Raw genomic sequence first — 22748 nt, 5'->3', positions numbered from 1 at the left:
ATCATCCGGGATCGAGGGGGCTGGTGCCGCGTCTGCCACTACGGCTGTGGCGGAAGGGCCGGGTGAGCCCCCACAGAGGCTTGCAATGATGGAAGACGGTACAGAGACATCCAGGTTGGTGGTCTCCAGAGAGGAGGAGGAGCCCGCTACTGAGCCACACATGGGGCCTGGTGGGGATAGTACCACTGGTGCAAGTGGTGTAGTCCAGGGCCAGGGTCAGGAGGCAGCACAGGTCACCGCGGAAGGGCCAGTGCATGTCTCTGTCCTTGACCCTGTGACTGCACCACCATGCACCAGCAGGGAGGCCCCGTCCCAGGCCCGTTCGCAGGTAGGGGAGAGTGCCATGTTATCTGCCTCTCCACTACCTGTGGACGAGGGGTCCCATGAACGTATGGGCTCCGTCCTGATTGGTGTCGCGCTGCGCACGCGTGACATTCGTGATGATGTGCATTCTTCCTGGGCAGAGAACGCATGCCACACGAAGATCAACGTTGCAACGTGGCACTGTTGGGAGGGGCCCTGGTTGGTGGGCTCCTACATATGACGCGCACTCTGGCTTCCTCTCCTCCTCTGTGGAGACTATGCACCAGTCGTTCTCCCTGCCGTCTTCTGGCCCACATTCCACCAGGGCCCCCTGTGGACCTGGCCTGACCAACACAGCCAGCATGGTGGAGATCCCATCCCTGCCACAGTCGGGAGTCGGCGGTCCAGCAGGGGTGGACACCACCACTGGAGACCAGCTGATGGAGGATGTGCAGGCATCATCGGACAGGGCACATGGACAGCAGCAGGAGCAGGCTCTAGGTGGGAGCAATGATGGCTTGGGGCCATCAACATCAGGGGGCAGGCATCAGCCAGAGGGCAGGAGGACCCTGGAATGGATGTGTCTTCTGTGTGGCTGCGGTTGGGCCAGCGTATAGGTGCGGAGCGGTGGCGGACGGAGGAGGCGCGGCTCACAATGGTCAGGGCAGAGTTCTCCATGCGTCGGGCATTGAGGCGGGCAGAGTGCCTCGAGGTTGACTCGCAGGGTGTTGGAACAGGCCGTGAGTGCCTCCCTGCGAGACCTCAGGGCCAGGACAGAGGCCCGCCTCCAGCAAAGAGACATGGAGTTCGATGATGCCCTGGCCGAAAACATCAATGAGTGAGCCGCAGGACTTGCCCGTCGCCATTGTAAATAGTTTATAGTGTTAGGTTTCCTTTTATTTTTTTATTTTGGGGCTTTTGGACTGTGCCCCACACTTTAGCAAATAGTTTTTCTGTTAGGTAGGTTATTAGATAGGTTTGATTTTTTTTGTTGGGCTCATGGTCCCTTGAAAATTGTATTGTACATAGTTGGACATTGGATTTATTTGGACATTTTAATTTCATTTCAACATGGATCAATGGATTTACCTTTTTGCGCTTCATTTGGATTTGGTTTGGTGGACAGAGAGGTTTGGCCATTTTTCATTTGGACTTGGATTTTTTTGAGGATTTTTTTTTTATTTGGACATGCATTTCATTTCATGTTTGCCATTACTTTATGCTTTAAGTACTTTCAATTGGTTTTCATGTTAATACATTTTGATCTTTTACTTCATTGTGTGGGATTCACTCATTGGGTTCATGCATGTTGACACATGGGTTTACTCAATCAATGGCAACCTGTGTGTGTGTGTGTGTGTGTGATGGACATGTGTTGATGTACATAGTTGACTTTTGGTTTGTGTCATGAGATGGGCATGTCACTGCTTGGGGGGACATGAGTGGGACATGAGTGGGGGCCTGCTGGCAGGTGCCCCTCACTGCTGGGGGGTGGGGGCGCTGGGGGACATGTGTGGGTCATGAGTGGGGGCCTGCTGGCAGGTGCCCCTCACTGCTGGGGGGTGGGGGTGCTGGGGGACATGAGTGGGGGCCTGCTGGCAGGTGTCCCTCACTGCTGGGGGGTGGGGGTGCTGGGGGACATGAGTGGGGTCTGCTGGCAGGTGCCCCTCACTGCTGGGGGGTGGGGGTGCTGGGGGACATGAGTGGGAGCCTGCTGGCAGGTACCCCTCACTGCTGGAGGGGTGGGGGTTCAGGGGGACATGTGTGGGACATGAGTGGGGGCCTGCTGGCAGGTGCCCCTCACTGCTGGGGGGTGGGGGTGCTGGGGGACATGAGTGGGGGCCTGCTGGCAGGTGCCCCTCACTGCTGGGGGGTAGGGGTGCTGGGGGACATGTGTGGGGCATGAGTGGGGGTCTGCTGGCAGGTGCCCCTCACTGCTGGGGATGGGGGTTCTGGGGGACATGAGTGGGGGCCTGCTGGCAGGTGCCCCTCACTGCTGGGGGGTGGGGGTGCTGGGGTCATGTGTGGGACATGAGTGGGGGCCTGCTGGCAGGTGCCCCTCACTGCTGGGGGGTGGGGGTGCTGGGGGATATGTGTGTGACATGAGTGGGGGCCTGCTGGCAGGTGCCCCTCACTGCTGGGGGGTGGGGTGCTGGGGGACATGTGTGGGACATGGGTGGGGGCCTGCTGGCAGGTGCCCCTCACTGCTGGGGGTGGGGGTGCTGGGGGACATGAGTGGGGGCCTGCTAGCATTTGCCGCTCATTGCTGGGGGGTAGGGGTGCTGGGGGACATGAGTGGGACACGAGTGGGGACCTGCTGGCAGGTTCCCCTCACTGCTGGGGGGTGGGGGTGTTGGGGGACATGTGTGGGACATGGGTGGGGCCCTCCTGGCAGGTGTCCCTCACTGCTGGGGGGTGGGGGTGCTGGGGGACAAGAGTGGGGGGCCTGCTGGCAGGTGCCCCTCACTGCTGGGGGATGGCGGTGCTGAGGGACATGAGTGGGGGCCTGATGGCAGGTGCCCCTCACTGCTGGGGGGTAGGGGTGCTGGGGGGACATGTGTTGGACATGAGTGGGGGCCTGCTGGCAGGTGCCCCTGTCTGATGGGGGTGGGGGTGCAGGGGGACATGAGTTGGATGGGGTGGAGGGCACACCTGGGAGGACCCACACTGCCAATTCACGTGTGGGACTCCCCGTGCACCCCACTAGATACACGCACCCGCCCTGAGAGCGGAATTGCGTGTGAAACTTCCCGCGAACCCCAGTAATACACGTACCCCACTCGCACAGGGCCATTCACGTGTGAAACTTCCCACGCACCCCAGTAATACACCTCCCCCACTCGCACAGGGCCTTCGCGTGTAAAACTTCCCGCGAACCCCAGTAATACACGTACCCCACTCGCACAGGGCCCTTCAGGTGTGACATTTCCCATGGACCCCAGTAATACACGTACCCCACTCGCACAGGGCCAATCGCGTGTGAAACTTCCTGCGAACCCCAGTAATATACGTACCCCACTCGCACAGGGCCCTTTCGCGTGTGAAACTTCTCGCAAACCCCAGTAATACGCTTTCCCCGCTTGCCATGTGCTGTGTGGCAGCCACGTATACTGGTACAGGGTTAGCGCAGCCCTTGGCGCTGGATTGGGGATTTTGATGGCTTTTCCCTGTGCTAGGGGCGTACTTGGGTGCGTAACTGGCGCTGCTGCAGGGCCGCTGCTCCACTGTGTGCCACGGCTGGTTTTGGTAGCTAAAATCCATGAATACTCTGTGCACGGAAATGGATTTTAGCGCACGCGGCTGGCACAGACAATCGCATGCGCACACTGTGCACCAGCCGCGTGCGCCACTTGTCCGCTAAATTCTATGAATTACCCCCTAAGTCTTTTTTCTCTGTTGCCTCCCCTGGGGTGATCGGATATTCTATGAATAGTGAAATATTTAAAAGAAAATGTGTCCCCTTGAGGGACGCTTTTGGTTTCAAGTACTTCTAGTAAGTACATTAGGAATTCTTGTAGATCATCCTGCGTGTTTATGGTAAATTCCACCATTCCTGCACAGTAATCCAATTCTTGCCTTTACCTGTGACACTGTAAATGGTGTGGCATTTCTGTGAATGACAAGTATTTGCAAACACAACTGGTCTCATTGTTAAGTTAATGTTGAGAACAATTGATGGCAATTGAAAGAGAAGATTCATTGTCACATTAGAATAACAATTTACTCCAGTTGAGTTCCTGAATTTAAATGAACCAGAGAGTTCTGTTTGTGGATCGTTTGATTGGCCTGCAGCTGTTTTTGGAGAAGAGAGGTTTGTTTGTTTCTTTTGTGATGGATGTGCAGTTGATTTTGCACTAGACAGTTTTGTGGTTGTATTGTTTGATGCAGGAGTTGGTCATTGTTATTATGTGGTATTGTTGCGAAATCTGCTAGAGCTTTTGTTTCTATTGTTTTTATTTTAAAAGGTTTATTTTTTTGAGGTACAGGGTACGTGTCTAGATGGGGGTGTATAGTGCCCATAGCCTGTTGTATTCCAGGATGCAAGGCATGTCAGCATTGACTTTGTTTGCATCAAAGTTAACTAGAAATAGACCATTGGGTGTACAGAGACTTGAAAGTGCTACGTAACTCATACCTTCTTTAAAAACTGTGCTGCCAATGTAAATCAATGCTTGATCTAGGGTTAGACCTTGTGATTTGTGAATAGTGATAGCATATGCAGGAGACAGAGAAAATGTCTCTCTGCTTATGTACCTGTCTTTGAAAAGAAGGAACCGTCCTATTGTCCAGCCAATTTTCTTTTATTTCTGCAAGTTTGTCAAAATTGGATATTGACAAACTGAATGTTGTTGTGATGCAAATATGTTTGGAATCCAACAACTTTACCAATTTCTCAATTGACTAAGCCTTGTTCTACGTCAAGACTATGTTTCATAATTACTCTGCAGTTCATACACAAAATCAATATTTTCTCCAATCCAGCTGTGTTGGGGATTCATATTTCTTAGTTATTTAGTCATACTGTTGCTCGTTGACACATAGGAAATGTCATTCTGTGCACATCTAGTTTGTCTGTAAAGCTTATATGTAGTATGGGTTGCATTTATTTTTTCAACATGGTCTCGCTGAATTGACTACAGCTTGCAAGAGTTGGCATTAAGGACATACATTCTAGATTTTGTTGAGTTAATTGTTCCATTACACCAGGAGCAGATAAGTTTCCCCCATTTATCTCATGGATCAGTCTACTATCTAAGATGGATTTTGCAGCTTTAGTAAGCAGTCCAGTTCTAATTCTTTTTTAAATTTTAGCATATGTGAGTATTACAGCATTCTTTGTGTCCTAATGTTTTGAAAATAGGTTGCCCTTTAACTGGCGTTAACTGTAGGAGGTCTGCAAAAACATTAACATGTTTTCCTCCAAACTGTTCTTCGTAGTTGGTTTTTAGGACTCTTTGCATTCTGAGATGAATTAAAGCCAACATGAGGTTGGACACCATGCTTACTTTATCTATCAGGAGCACCTTAATTTGTTTAAAAATTCTGCGTACCTCAGTAGCAGCTCCTGCTGACAATTTGTAGTATTCTAATTTGTTTTGGTGTTCTACGGGGAGGAGTAGTAGTCAGTGTAAAGTTACACTCCTAAGTGTAGGCAGCTAAACATGTGGGGGCTATTACTACAGCCGAAAGATTGTTGTTAGTTAAGTTTTGTAGACATGTGCTGATTATTTTAATTGAGAATTACATACAGGAGCAGAGTTTTATACATGTTACAGCTACAGATTTTAGTTCCATGTTTAAAACCATGTTTAATTTCTTGAGTGACTTCTAGATAAATGATGAGTTGTTCATCATTCAGCTGAGATTCCAGAACTGACAAGTCTTCCTCAGATTGTTTATATTGATACATGGTATTTTCTACCTCAGTCATGACTATTCCTGCTTCATTTCGAATGAATGGTTCTCTAGGTAGGTGTTGTCTTCCTGTAAGGAATGGTTGACTGCCTTCAGGAGTGCCTTTGTCTAGTTGAACTTCAATTTCTTCCTCTTGTTGGTGTTCATTGTCCAACATTGCTTTGTATTGTTTGAAATTGCCATTTGTTATGATGCTTTCGTTTGCTTTAAATACAGCTTCAAATGAGTCATAGTCACCTAATAATTTCTTTTCTTTTCTCCAAGGTTTAAAAAGTTGGAGTATGGCCATGTAATACAGTGCTCTATGTTGTAGAGAATTAAATGATAACTTTATAATTAATTAGACTGGGTTTGTTTAGTTTCAATAGGCTATCTTCACAAGTTAAAACAGAATATTTACCAGTTGTCTCTGGTGTGGCATTGTTTTTGTAGGTGTAGTTTTGGGCAATGTCGTACAGACACATGTTTTCCAAAGCAGTACTTTTGTTTGGATAGTATGTGTCAAGTAAATAGTTTTCTTTAATGTCCTGGCTATTGGGATCATTTGTGGCTATGTTTTCTATATCTTGGTAGGATTTTAGTACTCTTTAATTTCTGTGATAGTGTTTTTTCAGATGATATGTCATCTCAGAGGTCGCTTAGCTCTATTTCTCAGCTTTGGTGAGATAGGCTGTGACATATCTTGCAACTGCAGTAGAGTTGTCTGCTATGTATTGTATGTCGATGTTTGCATTCCAAAAGAGGACAATTATTGCATTGGAATCATTGATCTACTTGGATGCTTTGTCCCTTTTAATGTTGTATGTATTTTAGGGGATTTGCCTTTTACACTGTGTCTAACAGAAGAAATAAAGCTATTTACTTGTTCTTTTTTGCACAATGGTTTAGGGAAGTCAAAGTGACAGCAGTATTTGCCACATTTATGTTTTTGGAAGTGTAAAACTTGTGTATGTAGGTCACTAGCTGTGGCTTCTGAAGGGATGTCACGCATTTCAAAACTGCTACCCACTCGTCTTGTCCTATGTTTTGAAATGGGCTCTTCGCTGTTCTTCCCTCTCTTTGTGCGCACCTGCGTGCAATTCGGGCCTACCATGCTTGTCACCTCCTCCCCCCACTGGTAGCTACCTGTGGCAGTATATGGTGGAGGGCTGTAAGTGGGGTTCGAGTACTCTTAAAGCTGCGGGGGACATTAACAGGGGAAGAAAAAAAGGTGGTGAGGAGAATGAATAAGGAAGACACAGGTAACACTGGAATAGGGGGTGAGGAGAACAACACAAGGGAAGGAGAGCTGTCACAAGAAGAGGAGGAGATGTTGGAGGAACGATTGGCTGAATTAAGGGATGAGCGGAGTGCACTGAATAAGCAGCTCGAGAAAGAGGCCTGAGGAAGAACGAGGGAAAGGAAGGAAAGTAGGGATGAGTTAGAGAGAATGAAGGAGCGAACTGAAGAAAGGAAGAGGGAAGCAAGAGGATGAAGGCAATAGCAGAAAGAGTATCCCGAGCAGCACAGCATGACAGGAAGAGAGAGGAAGAAGAGAAAGAAAAGGAAATGGAACTATGGAAGAAGAAAATACTCTCAGAGAGCACCAGGAAATACGAAGAAGGTAAAGTAATAGAAAGCATATTAGAAAGCGAGAGAGAAATGGGAGAGGAGGACAGAGAAAGAAAGGATATTAGAGAAGGTAAGTATTGAGGTGATGGAGGAATTGACAAAGAAAAGAGAGAAAATAGGTGGTGAAATAGTGGAAAAGAAGGAAGAGGAAAGAAGAGAGAGGAAAGGGGGAAGTGGGGTAAGAACATATGTGCGTCGGATGCAGAAGTAGCTACAACATCAACGCAAAGGGGAGTAACTGGTAAAGGAGAACAGGAAGGAACGGTTTTAATAGACTAAAAACGGTGACAATCAGGGGGAAAAGGACAGATTGGGGGTTGTCGCTCCTGGATGAATTTTGCAGCGAAGAAGAAGAGGGAGCGGGGGGAGAAGGAAGAAGCGGTGGTAGGGAGAGCTTAGATAAATTGTACATCACACGCACAAACAGGGAATCACCATGGGCATGTAAAAAGAAGGAAGAAGTGAAGGGAAGTGAGGAGCAGGGAAGAGAAGTGGCAGGAGGACCAACACGTGCAGTTACACCCACATCATTACGCCCAGCACGCCTGCCCACGCCTGCTCCTGAACACACCCCATATGTCGGCAGGCTCAGGGACCTCCCCGGACGCAGGCAGGAAGAACGGACACCCATACCTGCAGTAAACAAAGAGAGCAATAGGAGAAGGGGGAGAACTGAAGGAGAAGATACGATAAGCAGCGGCAATATAGATATGGCAGCAGATTTACTTAACACAGAGGAAGAGGAGTACACGGATTCCACCACGCGGCAACTAGGGGGACAGATGGGGTACAATTAAATGCCACTATTGGAAAGGGGAGGGGTTAGACCACAATACGTCCCTTGGAAGCATGCCAATAAGGAGAATATAAAGTGCAGACTCCCATCACTAAGCGGAGGAGCGGGGAAATGGACATACGAGATGGAAAAACACACCGCAGGACAGAAACTAGCAGTGGGAGACGTGAAGGGTCTATTAATATCGATATTGGGGGACGCGGCAGATGACATTTGGAAGAGGGCAGGATTCCCCGAGTTACAATAACAAACACATCACATGACGGGGCGCCATTTGCTAACTGTAGGCAGGCATTATGGCAAGCCCTGAGGGTGCAGTATCCAGACACATCAGATATAGGAGCAATTACGTCACGCAAGCTGCGTGAGAAGGAAGATCCTGTTGGTTATATCCAGGAGATTCAGGAGAAGTGGCGCATGGAAACTAGAGAGCAATGGGACAAGACACCGGCAATTTTTGACCACATACTAGTACAAGGGCTTCCGGAGGCAGTACAACGACAACGGAAGAAGATAGTGGGAATGGAAGCTAAGGCCTGGCCGGAAATACAACTAACAATAGTACACCACTGTAGGATGTGGCAAGAAAAGATGAAACAAGAGGAAGAAGATAAGAAAGCAGAGGAGGCAAAATGAGTGCAGAAAAAACGAACTAGGTACACCTTGGAAGGAGCACTAATAACTGCACTGACAACAATGACACGAAACCCCACGCAAGTAGTAGCTGCACAAGATCCCACACAGCTACAAATAGCACCATTACCACAACCACCACAACTTATAACACAACAGATGCCACCACCCCACCATACACGGCTCCCACAGGAGGAGGGTACATACTACCGGGAAATGGATATTATAACAACACCAGGGGAAGGGGCGAAATGATGAGAGGGAGGGGATACGGCCAACCTGCACAACAGCAAGGGGGAGGATTCCGGAGTTACTACCCCAAGGGGCAACAAGGGTACCAAGACAATGTGGGGAGTTTCCCATGACAGGCCAGGGAACCACCTGTATGTTGGGTTTGTGGAATGTTAGTACACATGTCACGCACGTGCAGAATGAGACCCACCCCACCAGCCTGGGGGGAACAGGGACCACAAGGGCCTATGAGGGAGCAGCAGGGTTACCTGCAACTGCAGGGACCACAACAGAGCAACACGCAGTAGCAAGAATCACCACAACAACAGTTGCAGACATACTCACCACCGCAGCAGCAGGTGGTAATAACACAACAACACCAAGTGCAACCAGTACAACAGCTCACTCAAATACAGGACCATAAATTGACCGCCATCGATACACCACTGCAACAAACACAGTTAGGGAGGGTGACTATCTTGGGACACAACCTTACACAGGAAGCGGTCAGTCACTGTACTTACAATAGGACAGCCCACAGACGTCCTTGGTGTGTCCCACCCTGTCGATAACACCTAACAGTGCGGAGGAACCACGCATTGAGGTAGCGATAGGTGACACAAAATTCTCCTTCCTTGTTGACACTGGGGCAACCAGGTCTTGCATAAGGGAGGGTAGATTTAAAATGTCAGGCGAGGCCATGCACACCCAAGGATTTTCTGGGGCTAGAGGGTTGGTTCCCTTTACTGATAACATCTTCTTATCTATAGGAGATTATGACATATCTGTCCCACTCCTGTATTCAAGGGAGTCGCAAGTGAACATACTTAGAAGGGACATAATGAGCAGGTTAAATATGACAATCTCCTTCATGGAGAACAGCATAATTTGCTCCACACCAGGAATAAACATGCTTATTGCACGACAAATACTGCAAGCGTACCGTGGCCAGACAGTAGCTCGAGCTGAGCCTGTGGATGGTGAGCTGTTCCAATATGGAACAGACATGGCATTTGCATGGATGCCAGGAATAGAAGGAAATATTTGGAGGAGGCCAGCAGCATATTTGTTCAGGCCTGAGACACCAGCTAGTGAACCAGAGGGGAAGGTGATTTCGGTGAGCATCGAGAGCATTATAGCGACTGCAGATTACATCGCAGTACATACCCAAGACAGGGAAGGGAGAGCATGGAGAGCAGTGATAGCCCTGGCTGAGTGATGCAGGCTCACCCAGGTATCTGATGAAGAGCTCTTTCCAGAAAACAAGGGAGATGGAGAGATGGTATTTATGATGAGTGTAGACATCTGGTTAAGAGTAACATACAAGCAAGTAGCACTGAAAATGGCTATGGCACCCAGTACCATTTTACGAGGAAGATATGGCTAAGGTTCCAGCATCACTGTGGACCACCATTCCCTATGATGTGGGCGGCATAAAGAGCGTTGGAGGAGTAAAAATAAAGTTGAAAAAAGGCACAATACTACCGAGAGTGAAGCAATACCCACTATCAAAAGAGGCAGATGAGGGTATATACGAAACCATAACGGCCCTGATAAATAATAGCATATTGGTACCATCAGAGTCAGCATGTAACACAGTTGTGTACCCAGTGCGCAAGGCTAAAGGAGGGTCTTGGTGTTTTATCCAGGACCTTAGGCCTTTGAATAACATTGTAGAGGCAGAATACCCCATAGCAGCAAACCCAGCCACGATACTATGTGGAATACCAGCAGACGCATCTCGGTTCACTGTGATTGTCCGCAAAAATGCCTTTTTCTCAATACCTCTGCACCCAGATTCACATGATTTGACAAGCTTCACATACAGGAAAACAAAATGGAAACACACAAGGTTACCACAAGGGTACTGCGAGTCACCCTCAATTTTCAACAGAGTAATACAGATGGATTTGGGAAAAATTGAATTGGAAGGTACACTGCTGCATTATGTTCACGATATAATAATTAGCAGCACAACTGAGGAGAGGTGCAGGGAAGACTCAGTGAAAATGCTGACAGTGTTGGCTGAAAAGGGGTACAAGGTAGACAAGGAAAGGTTACAGTACTGTCAGGAACAGGTACTATACATTGGTCAACTAATATCCCAGCACGGAAGAAAGATTGCACCACAAAGAGCACAAGCCATATCCAACATTCCACAACCACAAAATGTGAGGGAACTGCAGCAGTTCCTGGGCCTATGCAACTACTGTAGAGCATGGGTTTTCGACTACAGCTCATACATAGGACCCCTGCTCGAGGCATTGAGAGAAGCACAAAAAGGGGACAAGACATTGGGGTGGACAAGAGAAATGAAGGAGGCGTTTGATGAGTTGAAACACACAATGTCCACAGCTCCCATACTAGCCACCCCAAATTACGAACATCAATTTTTCATCTTTTCACATTGCGACTCAGCAGTAATGAAAGCAGTATTGACTCAGAAAACTAGCATGGGACACAAGCCAATAGCATTCTACAGCGGTCACTTGGACCCTGTTATGCTAGGACATTTCCCATGCGAACAGGGTCTCGCGCAGCTGCATTTGCGGTGGAGAAATCATCATCGATAACAATGGGGTGCACCACCACATTATTTGTGGAGCATGTGCTGTTTGAAATTTTGAACAAGCCTAAGTCCACACTGACCACACAGAGAGCGTCAGGTTATGAGATCATCTTATCTAGACCCGAATTGACAATTATCAGATGCAGTGCCGTAAACCCAGCCAGATTCATTGCGGAAGTTGTTGAGGAAGGTGATTATGCTCACGATTGCACACAGACTATTGAAATGTTCTCCAGCACAAGGAAAGTGGAGGAGGATGCCCTTAAAGGGGGGGACATTTTGTATATTGATGGTTCGTCAACAATTGACCAAAGAGATGGGATAAGGAGAACTGGGGCAGCAGTAGTAAAAATGACAGAAGATTTAATGTATGTCCCAGTAAAATGCGTGCAATTACCGCAGCATTATTCGGCTCAGGCAGCGGAATTGGTTGCGCTGATTTTGGCACTAAAGGAAAGTGTTGACAAAAGAGTTACTATATATTCTGACAGCTCATATGTCACATCAACAGTGCACTCCGGGTTGTTAAAATGGCAGAGAAGGGGGTTTAGAAGAGCTGATGGCACCCCAGTGCAACATGTCCTCTTGCTAGCAGAATTGATTGAAGTAATTAATGACCCCCGAGAGATAGCTTTGGTTAAATGCCCAGCACACACTAATGGAGATGACTATATCTTGAAAGGAAATGAAACAGCAGGCGCACATGCCAAGCATGCGGCATATTTTGGTGAATTATGGACCCCCCCAGAATCAAAGAGAGGGAGGGGGAGGGCAATGGAAAGACAGATGATGATGAAGGAAGGGTACACTCATCTCCCTGCAACACAGATAATGGAATTACAGGCAGCCACACCAATGACAGAAAAGGAACTGTGGGTAAAAAGAGGATGTACGATGTCCCCAACAGACGCACTGTGGCGTCAAAATAATACCGGAAAAGTGGTCATGCCATTGGCACTGTTGAACACCGCCCTGGCCCAGCTCCATCATCCAGCACATACAGGAAAGGAAGTGATTGCAGAACGAATTAGGGAGGCTTGGTTCTGCCCCGAGTTAAATTCTCATGTCACTAATTTCATCAGCAACTGCCTCACATGCCAACAGTTTACGGCTGGTCACACGCTGCAAGTGATAAAAGGTACTATACCCCGGGCTGAAGGACCTTTCCTACACCTTCATATTGACCAGGTTGATATGATCAATGTATGTCAAGGACATAGGTACATGATTGTAGTGGTATGTCCATTCTCCAGGTGGATCGAGGCGAGACCCTGCTCACATGCGGATGTGTTTAGAGCAGCTAAATTCCTAGTGAGAGAGGTCTTCCCCAGGTGGGGTGTTTGCGAAGTGCTGCGGTCGGACAACGGCCCACACTTTGCTAATGAAATGTTTCAACACATCACATCTTTGCTGGGTATTAAACATAAATTTGCATGTACATACCATCCGCAGGCCAACAGTGTCTGTGAATGCCTGAATGGCCTATTAAAAGAGGAGATCGCAAAAATTCAGCAGACAACTAAAAAGAGCTGGTTGTATTGCCTTTCGCTGGCTCTATTTGAGCTGAGGAACAGGCCAGGGTCTGATCACAACCTCACTCCCCATGAGGTGGTGACAAGACGTCAAATGCGCCTTCCTTTCATCAAGAGCCAACATCAAGAGCATTTACTGACCATGAAAACACTGCAACTGTTCTTGGTGACGAAATGTATCAATATGTGTCTTTCTTGATTACTAGTGTCGCCTTTCTATCTCAACAGCTCGACCGCACGCGGGGCGGGTCGAAGAGTTCTCAACAAGAAGACACCAACGAGGAACAAGAAAAGGAAGGACTAAGCACTATTGCGGAGGGTGATCTTGTGCTTCTCCGCAACTTCAATAGGAAGGGGAACAGCCCACGCTTTACCGGACCCCACTTGGTGAGGAAATGGCTCCCAGAGCAGTGAAACTGCATAATAAGCGTGCCTGGAATCACCTACACGACGTAAAGCCCTACAAACTTCAGACCCGCCCTAGCGTTGACGACAGGGCCATTGCAAGACCAACAACATCAACAACGTCGGCTGCAGGGAAGGATACATCAACCACCGATGTGGACAATTGTGTACTACACTTGACCGTCCCCCATATTCCCCAGACACAACCACTGCTATAGATGTTGGACGCTTGCCCATAGACCACCCCAAACAAACTTCTGCCCAATCCAGCCCCAGCCCCACCTCCAAGACCACCACCAATTGAAGGACATTGTATAACAACTTGTATGTTTTACACACACATAAAACACTTGTATGTTTTTCTCTACTTTTCTCTCGCATATGCTGGTACCACATATAATTGTATTGTTTAGTAGTAAAGTAACTAATAGTGTGTTCTGCCCAGGAGTAGATGCTGCCCGCGGATGATAACACCCTTGAGGCCCTATCACACCAATCTGTATATCATATAAGAAGGCCGAAGTACCTAAAAAGAAGAAGGGTACACGTATATTACACCACATTTGTTTTGGCCATCGAACAATAATTTCCCCGCCTTCATGAGCACTTACCGGCTCTAAGAGATAGGTCACTAAGATTAGCATGGGAACAGCTCTTCGCCTGGGCACTGAACGATTACTTGATAGGCAGAGCTTAATTAACAAATACTAAAGGTAATAACCAGCACATTGAGGATTTTCAGGCGGGCACCTTTAACGGCGCAAGAATAAGCTGCCGTAAATCAGCAAGGTAAGAACAAAATGCTGGTGAGACTTGCTCTTGTAATAAAAATGATAGGGGTGTTGGTCATCACTGGTCTATTGGCTGCCTCTGTGTGGCAGAAAAGTTATGCTATCAATTTTGTGGCTGCACCCAAAACTAACATGCCCCCTCCCACAGCTGCAACAGGTATGATATCAGGTGGTACTAGCAACCCTAAGGGTAAGGGAGGTAGAGTTAAACGCAGCACATATACTGACAATAAAGGTATTGATAATTACATAACAGATTCAGAACACGTCTCAAACAACATGTGGTACCAGCACATGACCCAAATTGGGAAGCAGACAACGGAGGTTAGCTGCTATGTGTGCTCATTAATCCCATACGCCATAAGCGCATCAAGGACATTCGTTGCCACGGAAATACAAGAAAAGACAGTGCAATGTATAGTATACCTGCCACTATTCCAAACGATGGGACGATTCCACGGAACGGTGGTGAGAATGCAGTGGGAAACAAGGGACACATACCCATACAAAAACAACTTCCTCAAGTCATATTTGAGCTACCATAAGAGCAGCCTACACGCTGAGGCATTCAGATACATGTCGAGTGGCCCTGATAAAGGAGAAACGAAGAAAGCAACACTAAAATACCTGCCATGTGATTGGTACGCCACTGATGTTTCTGGTGTGCTGGGATGTTGGGAAAGGCCACTGATAACAATAATAGGGAAGATATACATGAACAATGAGTGGGAAATAGGAGTGGTTGGGAGCAACACGATAACAAGAGAAAATGTTACCACCATACAGGAACACAACGACAGATGCTGGATGACATGGGGTAAATATGTACCCATGCTGACATGGATGGAGAAGGATGAAGACCCAATAAGCATACTACTGTTGACCGCACCCAAGCTATGCTACCAACACAAAGGAGATGTGGAGGTGGGATACAACACCAACTGCAGAAGCATATTAGAACTACCAGAGGGGGGTGCTGGAACGGCAGTAATAATGGACCACTATTGGGCCTGCGGAGATAAGGCATATCACACCTTGCCTCAGTTTTGGAATGGACCAATCAATGTACCATCACTAGTAGTGCCCCAAAAACATGTTAACATGGCCAATTTCTCCAAGATGGACGAAGGGAACAAGAGGAGGAAAAGGTCTGTACAATCACAAGAAGGAGAGAACAATAACAACAATAACATCCTACCGAGAATGAAAAGACAAGGAGAACCCCTGACAGGAAACTACCTGTGGGGAAGATCGGAAACAGCACTCACCTCCATCCCACCAGAACACAGACTATTCAGCAGGGCTACAATGTTCTTCTCGTCAATAATACACCCAGGACTACAGGCATATGCAAACGCAAAATGGCTTCAGATCACCCGGTGGGAACTGATGATGACGATTAATTCAACAGTAAACGGATTCAACGCCATAAAAGAAGTGCTGCGAGCGGCATGGATGAACTCGACTAAGACAACAACCACAAGCACCCACATCATTAGAGATGCCACAACGACCTAGCCAACTGTCAAGAACACACGTGCCACCATGCACACTGGTCACTCACGCACCAGCCTACACGAAGAACATATTCAGTGCTATGACGTAGGTGACTGACACACCCACTGACGTGCATCGTTGTTATTTTTCACATAGGCCCTTTAATAGTAATGCAGAAACGCAAGATGCTTGAAGAACTCGCGTATACGCTTGCTGACGCTTCTGCCACCTCTCGACCTGTGATGACACCATCATGTAGACCTAACATTGCTTGTGACGCCATGTCAAACCGCAACCTCCGTACCATGGATTATGCATCACCACCCATGAACTAGGCCCAAGTAGGCCGCAAGCAATAGCCTCATCATGAAAACTCTCTCAGAGAGTTTAAAAGTGCTGATCACGCAGAACGAGCCCCAGCGAGAGCTCATAGACAAGGCCACGATGTTGCAACTCGTATGCTACCAGCCGGCGCCAAGATTACACCTGTAAGAAAAGCCAAGCTCACAGAAACGAAATACAACTCTAAGTGTGCAGAATTCCGCTCCAGCTACGGTCTCTCCACACGTGACCAAGCCGATCTGACAAGGTGCCAGACCCACGAGACAGAAGTCGCCTGGGTCCCACGTCTGGGACACAGATTGCATCAGCGAAGCGGCAAGATGGACACCTACGGCGATGGGAACGACCTGCTCACAAGTCTATGAGCAGACCCGTATGTTGTCTGCACAAACACATAGTTACACATTGTTGCTAGTGACAGGTACACCACGAGCTGGGAACGGCGATGGACCCAGGTTTGGGGGCTTGCAAGAGGACCAATCAGAACACGGGGGACTCATCACTGATGCCACTAACATTAGCCAATCATCAGGGGTCGTCTTGTAATGATTTTCAAGTATCTAATAGTAGGGACTGCCCAAGTATACCACCTGACTCATCCTTAACCACTAATGTATCTTATACTAACCCCACCACTCGGGGAACCAATCCGAAGTGGCAATAGGTTTTTTGCTAACTTTCCCAGGTGACGCAAGTAGCGCGTCATACTGCTGTAAAAAGGGCCTGCGAGCCCCACTAAGACTGAGAGTCTGGACGGACCCGTACGATCCAAGACCCATCCCTGCCGTTGTTATAAGAAACAGCAAAATCTCCTTGCTCCTTGTATGTGTCTTATACTCATTCAGGGAAGCACGGGAGGAGTTGGGGCCTCCCAGCCCGGAGGTCCGCGGATGGCTCAGCCGACCCCGGGATAATCACCCCGACAAGTATATATAGTGGAACTGTGCTGCTATAATTATATACATATACCTGGTACATTAATGTACTTACTTTGTCCGATGTGAAGGATATTCATTTTTCGGTTGTTGATTACAGTGATGTGTTTTGTTTCTGTAATTGTAAAAGAATGTTAGTGGGGGTATGTGGTAATACAAAGTACTGTTAGGAAACAAGGCTTATATTTACAATGGAAGGACTGATGGGGAAAAAGTAAATAACATTGGTGAATGGTTAAAAATAGTTGCTTTTAGGAGCATTTTCATGAAATTTAAGAAATGTGTATGTGCATTTGCAGAGGCTCTGTAAGATTTTGTAAAAGAGAGGAAAAGAAAGGAAATGTTCCTGGAAAAGATTTGTAGTACACTTTTAAAAGGCAGTTGGTGTGTATATGTTTAATGTGTTAGGAGTATATGCATACTTTCCAACATGATGCATTCAAATTTGTAGGTGTTTATGTAGTGCTAGAGTTTTTGTTTGCATTATGGAACTTACAGTTCCACTTTTACCTTTGTGGAAGTTGGAGTACAAGTAACAAAATGTAGAGAAAAAAGTAGGACGGAAAAACCAGTTGAAGATATGCATTTTTTGAAAAGCACAGCATTTCATATGTTTATTTGAAATACATGTCACTGTTTCGAATCTTGACCTACAGTCGTTTTTTTTCTTTGCATTCTGGGGCTTGTAGTTTCCGTTTTTTGTATAATGGGCGAAGTCAATGGGAAGTGACAGAATACATAGGAAAAAAGAAAGACTTAAGACGGACCTATACATTGGAACGGGTTATGTTGGGATGTATGCATGTGCTGCCAATATTTTAAACTGTGAGGCGCTAAGTACCACTTCAAAATGGCCTACAGGTCTATTTTATCTGCTTTTCCCTTATTTTCTGGAAAAGTGACACAGTGCTGCTGTACGTGAACATATGCATTTATTTTTAACTAAATTGTTTGTAAAAAGAAACATTGTGAAAATGCAGAACATTCTGACTGTTTGCTGCTTCATGTGTGCATGTGTTGAATGCTGCACAGCATGACATTTGCCAGAGTGGTTAAAAAAGATAATATGCTTATTGAGAATCTTATTACAAGATCAGTAGCAGGAACCATATTTATGAAAGCGTTGAAGAAAATGTTTCTTTAAATATAAGCATACCTGTACTATGGGCCTCCTTACGAGTTATGCCGGTAAGGGAAAAATGATGCCGGTATGTCAATACCGGCATCATTTAACGTTCCGTAGCATTCTGACCCACAAACCCGGTATTAACGGCACCATTATTTACGGTGCCGCTAATAGCGGCACAGGCGCGTACACGCGTCTCCTCAGGAAGTAAATACCGGCATGCCGGTAATAGGGGGCAATCACAACCCACGCAAACATGCAAATACCGGCATCGCGAACACGGTAATAACGGGCTGCATGATGCCGGAAAAACAGGCATCGCGGACCACCCGCAAACAGCAACCAAGATACAAGGCAGCTGCCGCAGGTGCACACAATCCCCACAGGTGGAGTCAAAGGCGGCTGTGCCAGTATGAACTGAGCACACCCACACACCGCAACCCCCCGGCGTAGCCAATGCAGAGTTGGCCATCACAAAAGGCGCACAATGAAACACCACACCCCTTCCCACACCAAAATGCCACCACTAGCACCATCAAACATGGTGCAGGAGGACCCGCCCATGGTGATACAACCACAGCAGCAGCAACAGGCAGCACAGAGGAGACGCAGGAGGAGAAGGAGGGCGAGACATGGCCAGCAATCACCACCAGCGCAGCCACCAGTGCCACGTAGGCAGCCACCAATCCCTTGCACCAGACCCAGCCCATGTAAACCAACCCCTGAGCAGACGCACACCCTGGACCGGTTGGACCGTGACACCATCACCACCATAGTGGACATGACACAGAATGACATTGCCAGCCACATCGAGATACGCACTGCCATCCCCCCACCAATAAAGGTGGTTACTGTGCAACACTACCTGGCCCCAGGCACCTACCAACACACAGTGGACCAGCTGAATGGCATTTCACAACCACTACTCTCACGCATGCTGGACCACGTGCCTGGCAGCCTGGTGAGTTGCACAACTGTCCCATGGCTGTGCTGTGGGGACCTGATCAGTGCAGATGCAGAAGGGGGGGGCTACTGCACCTGGGTGGCAAGGGGGGGATAGTGCACCTGGGTGGCAGTAGCCAGTGAGTGGAGAGTGCATGCTGAGCCAGACACTCCAGACCTGAACTAGCCAAACCGAACCCGACACATCACTGGGCCACAAATGCCAAACTATGCATATGGATGACGGCAAGTAAGAGCCACAACCAGGCCACCATGGCAATGTCAAGCAATGCAAGACTCAACAGGATGGTAACCCTGGCAATGTGGCCAGTGTGAGCATGCATAATTGTGAGCATGCATAGAATACACATCATGAATTGGAGGCCAAACATTGCCGCACTAACACAGCACATCTGCCTCAGCATGCATGTTTACACCCTGCATCATCTATCAAACCACATCCAGTGTCCCACACCTCATTACAGTATCCATAGCATCTATGTGACTATTGCGTATACGTACAGGGACATGTGCATGCCCACAGCAAATAGCTGCCGCCATGACTGAGTGCCCTGAAAGTTGGCAAGTCAGAGTGACACACACCTATTCCAATCTGCCTGCAGGTGATGGAGGATATACCTTCAGGCCGTGGCTACTTACCCCAATGCGTAACCGCTGAACTGGCATGGATAGGAGTACAATCGCATGCACACTCGTACCCGTGTTCTGCCTGAGCATACCTTTGGCCTGTGAAAGCGTGGTTACGATGCCAATGCAGTTCTGGTGGTGCACTCCTATATAGGCCTGAGGGTGTGGCAAATATCACCATGGCCTGTGTCATGCTGCACAACATGTGCGTCCGGAGGAATGTACCACTGCCAACTGACATAGACATGCATGGGCCGGGTGACCATGAAGGGGATAGAGACGGAGGCGAAGGAGCCCCCCTGCCAGTACATGATGCACGGGATGGCCATGCTGTACGCCAAGCACTAATCCACGTGTACATCTGAAAAGCACGGACCATGAAAGGAATGTTCCAGTGACACACTGGCTGCATGTGGGCATGCACACTTGTATACTTAGCAGTTCACAACCGTACGCTATCACACATTGAATGTACATGCACAAAATTAAGAATGTGCTGCCATTGAATTGCTTGCAAACAACAGGTGTATTATTCACATACACGTGATAATATTAACATTCCCCTCCAAACACCCCAGTGAACCCCCCCTCCCACCCAACAAACCCTCCAAACACCCCAGTGAAATCCCTCTCCCTCCACACAGATGCTAAGTGTCCCCATGTGTGCATCGGACAGTGCTCCCTTCCACAATGTGTCCTGCCACAATGTCATTGTCCGTGCATTCATTTCTTTTGCATCTTGGTGTTGGGTGGTGCCATGGCCGGCCGTCGTGCGCTCCTCCTCATGTGACGCACCGGACTGGATTGGGCTGAGATGGCAGGGGTAGTTGTGGCGGAAGTGTCAATTCTCAATGGACTGCCTGTGTCAAGGTGTGGCCGCTGCATTGGAGCGTTACCTGCACGGATGGCCTCCGTGAGTGTCCCCATGCACTCCTGGAAGGCACACGTGGATGCCTCCACTGCTGCAGTATTGGCTGCTATTGCCCTCACGATGGCACTCATGGCCTCTCTGCATGCTTCTACCTGCTGCTGCATGATCTGGAGCATGGACTCCTGCCGGGCCTCGACCCTTGTCAGGCGGGTCTCGAATGATGTGACGTCCACAGGTCTGCATGTTGCTGGCAGGGTGGAGGAGGGCAGAGTGGAGGAGGGCAGAGTGGAGGAGGGCAGAGTGGACGAGGGCAGAGTGGAGGAGGGCAGAGTCGTGCCTTGCAGGGTGGTGGTAGGCGGCTGCGCAGAGCCATCCTCCGGGGCACTGTCCTCGAAAAGCACAGTGTCTGATTCACCGAGGTCTGAATCATGCAGGCACGGATTGTCGAGGCACTCAGACTCTGCTAGAGGTTGGGGGCTGGCAATTGAGCTTGGGTGGGTGTGCCAGGCATCATGTCTGATTCCTCTTCCACCTCTGTGGACACAACGTCCTTGGTGGCTTGCGGCAGGGCTACCACTGTTGTGGTTTTTGGTTGTTGGTCAGTGGGTGCAGGTGTTCCCTGCAGGGTTGGTGCCTTGCGTGGCATGCTCGCTTTGGCAGATGACTTCTCCTTGGACGGTTGTGTTGGGGTGTCCCTGGACCCCTTTTGTGCACTGGACGTGCTCGCACCCCTGTCCACTGGTCTACTTTCATCGTCAGTGCCTGGGGCCCATTTCCCGTTCCTGTGCGATGACGTAATTTCTGGGTCCATTTTTTGCGAACACGGTAATACCACGCCGGTATTACCGTGCCGGTATTTACGGGTTAGTGTGAGGCGGTAGCGCAATGGGCGGGCCCCGCAATGCCGGTATAAGGGGCTTGGAGGCCCTTTACCGGCATGGCGGCATTGCCACTACTGGCATGGGGGAACGCGCGTGCTCGCGCACTCATAGTCACCCGCTATTGGCGGGTTCATATATGCACGGACCCGCTCATTCTGGCATGCCGGTAATGAACACGGTTTTACCGGCAAACTCGTAATGAGGCCCTATGTTTTCTTAGATGCAGATCTTGTTGAATCTGGAAATAGAAATCTTGGACATCTGCACAGTAGTTTTGGAAGTGAGATGACAGGGTTAGGTGTATAGGTTTTGGATGGGATTGGTGGATGAATGTGTAACTCTTTGAAAGCAGCCAAGGAGGGAGTGTTGAGAACATGGAAGTGGAAAGGGTAGAAGGGCTGCCCTTTGTAAGCGGGTCCGTGGACACCGCAGTAACCGCGGATTGCCCATGCTAGATCCGGGTCTTTTGAGGATATCTGGCATGGAAAACGGACTGTGGGGAGTAGCCAATCAGGTTTGCTGGGTGTGGTGTACAGGAAGAGAGGGTAGTAGAAGTGTTGTTTGCAGGAGTTGTGAGAGCAGTGATAATGGTTATTGCTAGTTGTTTGAGAAGGCAGACTGTGTGGATTCTGGGGGGACTCTTCATTTTAGTAATTGTAGGTATATGCTGATAATCATGGCATCCTTGTAAATATTCCACAGATCGAGCGCTGTACGAGAAAGACAATCAGATCTTTCCATCTGCAGTAAAGGATAAGGTAGCAGAACATAGAAGGAACAATTGAACCTCACAGAAAATATTCAAGCCTCTTTAAGATTCTAACAGAACATAATTACTCATGTACTTCTCCTGATGAACCATGGGTACTACTATGGGGAAACACATGTTGAGAGATGAATAGCAATGGAGAAATTAACAGTCAAACTGTATGAAAATAATACAAAGTGTAAAATGTGTATGACTGCAAAGTGAAACAATTCTATAACCAACAATGAGAGATGAGCAGTTAATTGTATGAAATTAATACAAAATAGCCAAAGACAAAATTGTGGACAAAAATTGTATGACTAACAATACAAAAGGTACTAAAAAGACAATTTGCATTAATAAAGCATTCAATCAAACACAAGAAAGTTTGCATGTGGTTATTGAAGATTAACTAAATTCAAACAGTTAGCGCACTGCAGTCTAAAGGCACCACACAAAGTCAAGCACTTTC

The sequence above is a fragment of the Ambystoma mexicanum genome, chromosome 2p (assembly GCF_040938575.1).
Source record: "Ambystoma mexicanum isolate Mex_15411 chromosome 2p, UKY_AmexF1_1, whole genome shotgun sequence".
Classification (NCBI taxonomy): Eukaryota; Metazoa; Chordata; class Amphibia; order Caudata; family Ambystomatidae; genus Ambystoma; species Ambystoma mexicanum.
This window is presented reverse-complemented; position numbering follows the sequence as displayed.